The following is a 10,453-nucleotide window of genomic DNA, read 5'->3' as shown; positions in this document are numbered from 1 at the left end:
CAACATTCAGGACTCGTTACGGACACTACGAGTTTCTTGTTATGTCTTTTGGATTGACAAATGCACCTGCAGTTTTCATGGACCTAATGAACAGGGTATTCAAGGATTTTCTGGACAAGTTTGTGATTGTGTTTATTGATGATATATTGGTGTATTCAAAGTCAAGGGAGGAACATGAAGAGCATCTTCGAATTGTGTTGGAAATACTACGGAATAACAAATTGTATGCAAAATACAAGAAGTGTGAATTTTGGCTTGATCAAGTTGCATTTTTGGGACATATTGTATCAGCAGATGGAATCAAGGTGGATCCAGCCAAGGTTGAGGCTATTACCAATTGGCCAAGACCTAGCACTGTGACGGAAGTGAGGAGTTTCTTGGGACTCGCGGGCTACTATCGCCGATTTGTAGAAGGCTTTTCGACAATTGCGATGCCATTGACGCAGTTGACTCGAAAAAGCAACAAGTTCATATGGACCGATGAGTGTGAGACTAGTTTTCAAGAATTGAAAAAGAGACTTGTGACATCACCAGTATTGACACTACCATCAGGATTGGGAGGCTATATGATTTATAGCGATGCTTCGAAGAAGGGACTTGGCTTTGTATTGATGCAACATGGAAATGTGATTGCCTACGCTTCAAGACAATTAAAGCCTCACGAGGTGAATTATCCGACACATGACTTAGAGCTTGCAGCCGTCATTTTTGCATTGAAGATATGGAGACACTATTTGTATGGTGATAAGTGTGAGATCTTTACTGACCATAAGAGTTTGAAGTACATATTCACGCAGAAGGAGCTTAATATGAGGCAAAGACGATGGATTGAATTATTGAAAGACTATGATATGAGCATTCAGTATCATCCCGGCAAGGCTAATAAGGTTGCAGATGCTTTAAGCTGGAAAGATTTTGGCAATTTGGCCGCTTTGGTGACGCAAGAACAACCTCTTCAACGTGAGATTGAGAAATTTGGTTTGGAGTTTTATCATCAGAATACAGTTGGTATGGTAGCAAGTTTGCATGTCGAGCCTAGTCTTATCACTAGGATTAAGGCAGCTCAGGATGGAGATGGAGAATTGTGGTCTTTTGTCCAGAATATTGATCCTGAAAAGCAACCAGGATTTCATTTTGATGATCATGGCATTCTATGGATATATAATCGTCTATGTGTGCCTGCTAACAAGGAACTCAGGGAGGAATTGATGGAAGAGGCTCATAGATCACCATTTTCTATTCATCCAGGTGAGACAAAGATGTATCGAGATTTAAAGGAACACTTTTGGTGGAGCGGCATGAAACGAGATATTGCCGATTTTTTTTCGAAGTGTTTAACTTGTCAACAGGTGAAGATTGAGCACCGGAGGCCAAGTGGCTTATTACAATCATTGGAGTTACCTTCTTGGAAGTGGGAGAATATTTGCATGGATTTTGTCACAGAACTGCCTAAGACTTTTAAGAAACATGATGCAATATGGGTGATTGTAGACAGACTCACTAAATCTGCTCACTTTTTGGCAATCTGTGAGAACATGAACTTGGAGAGCTTAGCGCTATTATACAGGAATGAGATTGTTAGACTACACGGGATTCCAGTTTCGATTGTGTCCGACAGAGATCCCAGATTCACTTCAAGATTTTGGAAAGGATTTCAAAAGGCATGGGGCACCAAGTTGAACTATAGCACAGCTTTTCATCCACAGTCGGATGGGCAGTCAGAGAGGACAATTCAGACCTTGGAGGACATGTTGCGAGTATGTGCATTAGAGTGGTATGGAAATTGGGATGATTATTTGCCTTTGGTTGAATTTGCTTATAATAACAGTTGGCAGAGCAACATTGGTATGGCTCCTTTTGAGGCACTATATGGGCGCAAGTGTAGAACACCTATTTATTGGAATGAAGTAGGAGAGAAGCTTTTAGAAGGTCCCGATCTAGTCCAAGTCACTACAGATAAGGTAGCAGTTGCTCCAGAAAGACTTGAACAAGCTCGATCTAGGCAGAAGAGTTATGCTGATAAGGGTAGGCGAGAATATGAATTTAAAGTAGGAGACAAGGTCTTCCTTAAGGTATCTCCTCATAGAGGCATTCAGCGATTTGGTCAGAAGGGTAAGCTAAGTCTGAGGTATATAGGACCTTTTGAGATTCTTGAGAGGGTTGGAGCTGTGGCATATAGAGTTGCTTTACCGCCACAATTGTCACGAGTGCACAATGTGTTCATGCATCGGTTATGAGGAAGTATGTATATCATCCTAATCATGTTGTTCAGTATCCCTTAGATGCATTTCGTGAAGATTTGTCTTGTGAAGAAGAAGCTGAAGCTATATTGGCGAGGGAGGAGAGAGTGTTGTGCAAGAACACGATCCCTTTTGTTAAAGTTTTATGGAAAAATCATGATGTTCGGGAAGCCACTTGGGAAACCGAGGATTCAGTTCGTGCAAGATATCCGTACCTCTTCGAATCAGGTACTTCACGAGAATTTCGAGGACGAAATTATTTTAAGGAGGGAAGAATATAACACCCCATATTTTATTTGGTACTTTGTTGGTGCAATAACTTAGTAAATATTTATTAATTGATTTTAGAATTCAAAATTATGGATAATATTTTATGTAGATAATAGGCTGTTAAAAATTTGAATTTTGTAAGCTATCTTTTAGTTGTTTAAAATTTGAATATGAGTCAAACCGGGTGATAGTTAATAGTTTGTTGAGCTACTTATTATATAAACAGAGTCACCCTGTTAGTGCTTTCACACACAAAAAGAACTCATCTTAGAGCGATAGCTAACAAAATGGAAAAATAGTTATATTATATAACTTATGAGTGAGATAGAAAAGTTGGTGCATAAGAAAGGAAGCTTTGGATCTACATGTGCAAGAAGGTCAGAGAAGAGCTAACTGGAGTGTCACTGTTAAAATATTGGGTTATTAAAGATTAAGAGAAGGAGAAATAGATTTTTGGGTTATTAAAGATCAAAAGGAGGAGAAAGATAGCTAGGTCGGCCAAAACTTTCAAAGAAGTGTACATCTTGAGGAGGTTTATTTAAAATTTAATTATGTAATTTAAGATGATTACTATTTATATTGTATACTAATATTAATCATTTTATTTTCAGGTTTATAATTATTTGTACACATTTTTTTTACATATTAAATCAGGCTCTAAATTCAGGTAAGTTTTATCAAAATATTATATTATTTGTTTATGTGTTTATATATTGTGTTAGATTATTGTTTAATGCATGTTTAATTGATTTAATTGATTAATTGTTATTTGTATTGGCTACAAGATGTTTAATTAGTAGTATTTTAATTAGTCATGTTCCTGTTGTTTTTGTTTTTAATTTTTATGTCATTAAGTTGGTTTAAGAAATTATATGATTCTCAGGTTTTTTTTTTACATTTTATTAAGTGGATGATATGGTACATTTTAATATTGTTAGTGTCTGGCTAGTTTTGTTAATTATTATTTACTAGTTATGTGTGTGAGTTGTTCACAATATTATCATGTTATATTATGCTAGTTTGTTAATATGTAAAAATATTTGTAAAATAAAATCTATTTTTACAAGATTTAGTTTATTGAAATTTATTAAAATTGACAAAATATGTATTTGCAGGACTAATGATATGCATAGTATTTTATTTTACAGGAGATATGTAGTCAAAATATTTTGTTAAATAAGTTTAGTAATTAACAGTTGGTTGTTTGTTTATCTAAAATTATAAATTGTTTACATTTGTTAATCTTATTATATTTTCCTCATAACATATTTGTTACTTTTTTTTACCAATATGTTATTAATTAATAATTTAAATTTTGTAAGTACTGTTGTAGTACTAACGTGTGAGAGGTGGATTTGATAAATATTGTCGGTATGTGTTGATAGACAGAGAGCATGCTATATTTATTTTTATCATTTTCTTAAATTGTTTTTACAATTTAATGTGTTATATTAATGTATAATTTAAGTTTGTCTACTTTTATAAAGTCATATATTTAAAGTTTTCTACATTACTTTTATAAATTAATAAAATATCTTTTATATTTTGTAAACCAGCTTGTATATTATTCAGATTATTTGTTAGTTATATGTTTATACTACTCTAGCATGAGATGGTGATAATCAGTATTAGTTGTGGTAGCTGTATAAAATATTATAATTTTGTTAGCTTACTTTTTAGTGGGTTTTAGAGTTTGGCGTTTATAAATTATATTTGTGTTGATATTATAGATTGGTTTGGAGGTTGATTTGGAGCTAAGTAGTGATTTAATAATTTAGACTCATTGAGTATCTTTCATTCTCTCTTCATTTAAAATATATTTTATTCCCTGTACTTATTGTACCATCATATTTATCTTATCAAATTTTATTTTGTTAAGTGTATATGTACACTTGTTAATTTTTGCTCAGCCATCTTTGATCCATGTTGTTGCTTAACCATTTTGATCTATGTTGCCTATCAGTATACTTGATTTGTCACATGCAACTTTTATTTTCAATATTATTGGAAACACTTTGTAACCATTTGTTATGGGCTCTTAAACTTATCTGTGTGGGTAAATCACAGACGAGACACATGGAGTTTTTGCAGTCTTTGGTGCTCTCGGCACTAACTCGTATAAGTGCTATGAGTATACGAGCATCATGATTAAGATCATGATCATTTTGTTTGTTTGGGAAATGTTTTATACATTTCATTTTATCCTTCTTGTGGATAACCGGAGAAGGAACTGTTTGCAGTGTGCTTTGCTTAGTGTTATCAAATCTAGACATGCAGATGTTAGTCTTGATGCATTGATTAATCACCTGGTGCCCGAGAAGAAGAAGGATGAATTGTGTCAAGAGGATGATGAAGCTTTGATTAAATAAGTGTAACTGCTTGTTTTTTTTTTGGATATATGTATTTGTTTGGATCTGTTTATGCATGCGTTGATTTTTGATCCATCATTTGGTTTTATTTTATCTGCTTCTGTTACTTGCTTTGATATATGGGTTTGTTAATTTATTGTTACCTGTTTATATGCTTAGAACTGTGATTGTTGTTATCCTCAAGCAGTCCAATGCGCTGGGAGAATGGAATGTATTAGAATGAAACGGAATATTGTGAATAGGATCAAAGGGGCGAAATGAGTAGGATGGGAAGTTTTGTGTGTCTAGTTATCCCCCTGAAAGGTTGTTCATTCAGTTGATCACTGTTGATTTGTGATTTAATCAAGATTTGTTTGTTTAAATTAGCCCTCTATTTATTATCAATATGTGTGTATACAACTGGCTAACAGTTAATGGGATACTTTTACTGTCATCTGGTTTTACTATTTAACTCATTTCTATTGTTTTTCAGCAGTAATTCGCCTCTTGCATCAGTTGAACGGCTGGAATCATATTATCATATACAACCATAACAAATTTTTGGATTGAGCAGAATGGTATCACCTACGTCAAAGGGTAATGGCTCTTCAAGTTTATCCAATTTTAATAGTCAAGCCATTTAAATTAATTGCAATCACTGTTATTGAATTGTTTCCGTTATTGTGTCACTCTGTATTTTTCCACCTTGCACAATAATAATCTTAATTCATATTAGCAGTTTGATAGCTAGGCCTTAAAAATAATGATGATTAAAAGAAGAGGAAAAGTAATAAGCTGATTAGATATGCAGTGTCGTGTGTGCTGTGATGGGTGACTGTCCAGCACGGTTATTGAACTTGGAAACTAACAGCCACTCTTATACAAGGGAATTTAAATGACTGGATAATCTATCATTTATATGTACAGAATATGTAATTCTGTGACAAGGTCAGTTTTTAGTTTGGCTGTACTTGATAGAGTTTTTCAGTGTCATCTGTGTTATCCTGGGAAGTTATTAGCGTAACATTCCTCAAATGGGATATTTAAATTATGGAAGTAGTATGAAACTCAAGAAGTTTGTGGCTGTTTAACGAAGCATGAACTTGCTCATAGTTCAGCTTACAAGTATCTAATCCACATATTTTTGTTTTTATGTGGCTGTTAACATGTTGAGTTATTCGCTAAAGTGATTGGATTGGGGGGTCAAGTATGTAACTAGTGCTCTAGATTTAGTGGGCCGCGTATAGCTTAACTCTGGGAGTTATAGTTGATAGTTACATCAGATTGGTGACATCATGCAAGTCTTAGTGGACTGTTAGGTCCTTTAGGCCAGCTTGATTTCGCTCTGGAGCTCTACCTTGGACCTATTGACAGAGAGACTTTGGTCACCCTTACCAGTGTCGTTTTACCTTGACAAGCATGAGTTCTAATGGAAAAGGATGATAGTTTCTCTCATTTTCTTTGATCGATTAAGTAGTTCCTGATAGCATTAAAACTTCATTATCATTGGCTGACCAAGTTTTTTCTGCATTGTGCATTTCTTTCTACCATAGGAATATGTATCTTTGCAGATAGTGCTAGTTGTATCAATTAGATAAGCTCTCTTACTTTATTTGCTGATATCATTATGAATAAGTGAAGAAGTTCGTTGAGAGAGACCGATAAGAAATAAATGGCCTAAAGATTTTTTTTCACGAAATGCTATAATTCTTGCATATGATTTCTTTTGCTCATCCCCTGGCGCCCCATCTATCCTTCCATCCATTTCCCAATTCCACTCATTTAATATCCCTTTGGCAACAGAAAGTCTTATTGAAACCACTGAATTCGGAATATGGTCAATGGTCATAGTCTCTGAGCTATCTAGGCATGGGCTTATGGAGAGAACAAGAAAGAGGGTAATGCCTTTGAATATTTTTTATTTAAACCAAAGATTTAAATATTCAATTTTTTTCCTTCTTTTCTGGATTAGAAAATGTCAGAAAATATTCCTACGGGGAAATATAATGTATGGACAAATTTGATCTAATTGAATTGGATTCAGTTTTGATATACTAGAAATCCGAATCCTAATCGATTCTGGAAAATTCTGAGGAGAAAACTACATGCAAACAACCAGTTAAAGGTTTTTACGGTGCTGTCCATGAACATCCGATGTAATTTAAGTGGAAATTATATCGGAAAAGGTATCAAGTTTAATTCTAGAAAAAAGGATGTTTTCGGGAAGAGATATCTACATGCTATCAAGATTTTTAGGTTTCACATCAAGTGCTTCACTTATAGAAGGGAGATCACTATATTAACTGACCCACAAAATTCCGATCATATAGTAGAGTCTGACTTCATCATATTGGAACAAACAGCATAGTGTATATCTTCTTTGTTTCTACTCTTTCCGATCATTGCCTTTGAGGACCAACTGAATATCTATATTTTCAGAAAAATAGTGTATACTATTTTTTATACAATTTTAAGAAAGTTATGGTTTTTAATTGTATTGAGCTGCTGGAGATATGATTTCTGAGGTGGGGTATTTTCAACATGTTATCTTTAGTTCATCTTTCATAAAGTTTCAATTTTTCATGTTTCATGTGAATTGCTTTTTGGCTTTTTGTTTATTGAGATGAAAGATCCAGTAATTATACAACTGATTACTAGTAGCTTCTTGTGCTTGTTTTTAGCTGATTAATTGTCTAATAATGGCTGAATAGTTTAGTGATCTGATTTCATGTATGCTGGGGCAAAAAAATAGCTCTCGAATATGATAAGGATGTTTTTGAGGTGTCAGTTCACTTTCCCCCAATTTTGCCTCTATGATTTAGAAAACAATCTTTGCAATTTTCTGTTATAACCTCTGAGGTTATTTTCCTTGTGTTTTTTGACTTTTTGTTCACGGGAAAATTAACATATTGGGTGATGAATATTTTTCCCGGAATGGTGACTTTGTAGATTGTATTAGTATATAGTATGTATTATTCATAAGTAAGTATCTTTAGTTGGAAGTTGGCACTTCGCATGTTTCTTAGTTATGTTAGTCAAATTTGTGTTCTCCACGGTTCATATTTGGAATAAAGGAACATAGCGGTTTTGTTTTTTGTGATTCCTCTTTTAAGTTTAAATTATTTATTGTTTTATAGATTACCATGCAGCTATGGCATGTCAGAAGCAACAACCCTAAGTCATTAGATTTTTGAAGTAAAGTTTTTTGCTTAATGAGGATGGAACTTACTAGCAGAGCCCATGTTGTTTGTATTGGCATCTTTATCCGGTGGTTCTTTATTATCGATATTAGCTATGGTGCTCAGAGTGACGTTAACTGCTTAAGATCTATAAAAGACTCTATGAAAGATCCTGTGAACAGCTTGTACAATTGGAATTTTAATAATAACACCGATGGCTTATCTGTAAATTTAATGGAATTGAGTGTTGGCATGAAAATGAAAATAGGGTCTTGAATATAAAGCTTTCAGATATGGGGCTCAAAGGTGAGTTCCCACTTGGTGTTGTAGATTGTACATCGGTGACTGGAGTAGATCTTTCAAGTAATGAGCTCATTGGAACTATTCCAACAGATATCTCTAAACTCCTCCCATTTGTTACAAATCTAGATCTCTCCTCCAACAGTTTATCCGGAACAATACCGGCAAACCTTGCAAATTGTTGTTATCTGAATGTGTTTAAGCTAGACAAGAACCAGCTCTCGGGTCAGATTCCTCCAGAACTTGGTCAGCTTGGTCGAATTAAAACGTTTACTGTGACAAACAATCGCTTGAGTGGGCAAGTTCCACAATTTAAGGATTGAGTCGTCTTAGCCGATAGTTATGTAGGTAATCCAAGGCTCTGTGGAAAGCCTTTGCCTGTTTGTAAAGGCTCTCGAAAGAAAAGTAATAATGCAGTCGTTGCTGCAGCAGCTGTTGGAGGAGTGGTTGTTGCAGCATTACTGGTAGGCGTAAGTTTGATATTCTTTTTCCGTCGAAAGGACGATGACCCCGATGGAAATAAATGGGCAAAGAGTCTCAAAGGTGCAAAAGGAATCCAGGTGAGGCAATCATGATCATTGTAGAATTATATTCTAATGATTCTGTTTTTGATATTTTCCTGTTTTTAAAAATTTCGTGACTCTCCTTTTAGTCGCTTATTTTATTTTGCATTAATTATTAGTACCTTTGCAATTTTCAGCTTTTCTCTGTTCGAGAAGTCTATTTCAAAAATGAGATTAAGTGATCTCATGAAGGCTACTAATAACTTCAGCAAAGATAATATAATTGGTACCGGGAGAACAGGGATGGTATACAAAGCAGTGCTTGAAGATGGCAATTCCCTTATGGTGAAAAGGTTGCAGGATACTCAGCATCCAGAGAAAGAATTTGAGTCAGAGATGGAAACTCTGGGAAAGGTAAAACACCGTAATTTGGTCCCTCTTCTTGGTTTTTGCGTGGCTAAGAAGAAAAGGCTACTCATTTATAAGTACATGCCTAATGGTACTCTCCATGATAAGTTGCATTTTGTTGGTGATGGTGATAAAATTTTGGAGTGGCCTCTAAGGCTCAAAATTGGTATTCAGGCAGCCAAACGATTTGCCCGGCTCCACCAAAGCTGCAATCCTCGCATCATTCACCGGAACATAGGTTCTAAATGCGTCTTGCTAGATGTTGAATGTGAGCCCAAAATTACTGATTTTGGTCTCGTGAGGCTCATGAATCCAGTCGACACTCATTTAAGTACTTTTGTGAATGGTGAGTTTGGGGATTTGGGTTATGTTGCTCCTGAGTATGCATGAACTCTCGTGGCCACACAAAAAGGTGACATATACAGTTTTGGAGTAGTGCTTCTTGAGTTGGTCACAGGGGAGAGACCTATTCATATTGCTAAAGCCCCAGAAGGCTTTAAAGGAAGCTTAGCTGAATGGATTACAGATCTTTCATAGACTCCAAGCTTCAAGATGCCATTGACAAGCCATTGCTTGGAAAAGGTTATGAGAGTGAACTTTTCCAGTTTCTTAAGGTTGCATGTGACTGTGTGATTCCAGGTCCGAAAGAGAGACCAACTATGTTTGAAGTATACCAGCTTCTTAGAGCTGTTGGTGAAAGATACAATTTTAAATCTAAAGATGATATTTTGAGTGCTATCAGATACCGGGGGTGATGCTGCTTTTGAAGAACTTATTGTTGTCCAAGAAGTCAAAGAGAAACACTAATAAAAGGTTTGTGTAATAGAGACATGGTAAAAACTAAGATTCTCCACCTAATCTATGTGTAGATGTAATTTTATTTTTTCTCCTTTTTCAATCTATGTTTATATTAGTAAGTAAATTTTGCCGATTTCTCTATATTATCTCGGTCTATTTTTGCGTTTTCAAAGAACTACCTTCCTTGCATCAATCAACTATATTGGCCAAGTTTGTTGTTCTCATTGGATGCGATGCTGGATGCAGCTTTTTAAATAATCTATTCATCGAGCTAGATATCTGGTTTGGTATTTGTTGATAATAGTAGTTGATTTAAACTTTAAAGTTAATTGGGAATTTGAAATTGTGAAACTGTGCTTTTCTGTTAACCGCTTATAGTTACGATAGTTCATGTTTAGTTTATTATG

The 10,453-nt window shown here is 34.9% G+C and overlaps 1 pseudogene; it reads left to right on the top strand.

Annotated features, from left to right (window-relative positions):
* Positions 1-4,742: 4,742 nt before the first annotated feature.
* On the top strand, positions 4,743-10,055 carry LOC141698183 (probably inactive leucine-rich repeat receptor-like protein kinase At5g48380; annotated as a pseudogene).
* Positions 10,056-10,453: the final 398 nt, after the last annotated feature.

This window comes from Apium graveolens, chromosome 11, assembly GCF_009905375.1.
Source record: "Apium graveolens cultivar Ventura chromosome 11, ASM990537v1, whole genome shotgun sequence".
In the NCBI taxonomy this organism is placed as follows: domain Eukaryota; kingdom Viridiplantae; phylum Streptophyta; class Magnoliopsida; order Apiales; family Apiaceae; genus Apium; species Apium graveolens.
Note: the sequence above shows the minus strand (reverse complement) of the source record. Positions and strands in the feature narration are given on the sequence as shown.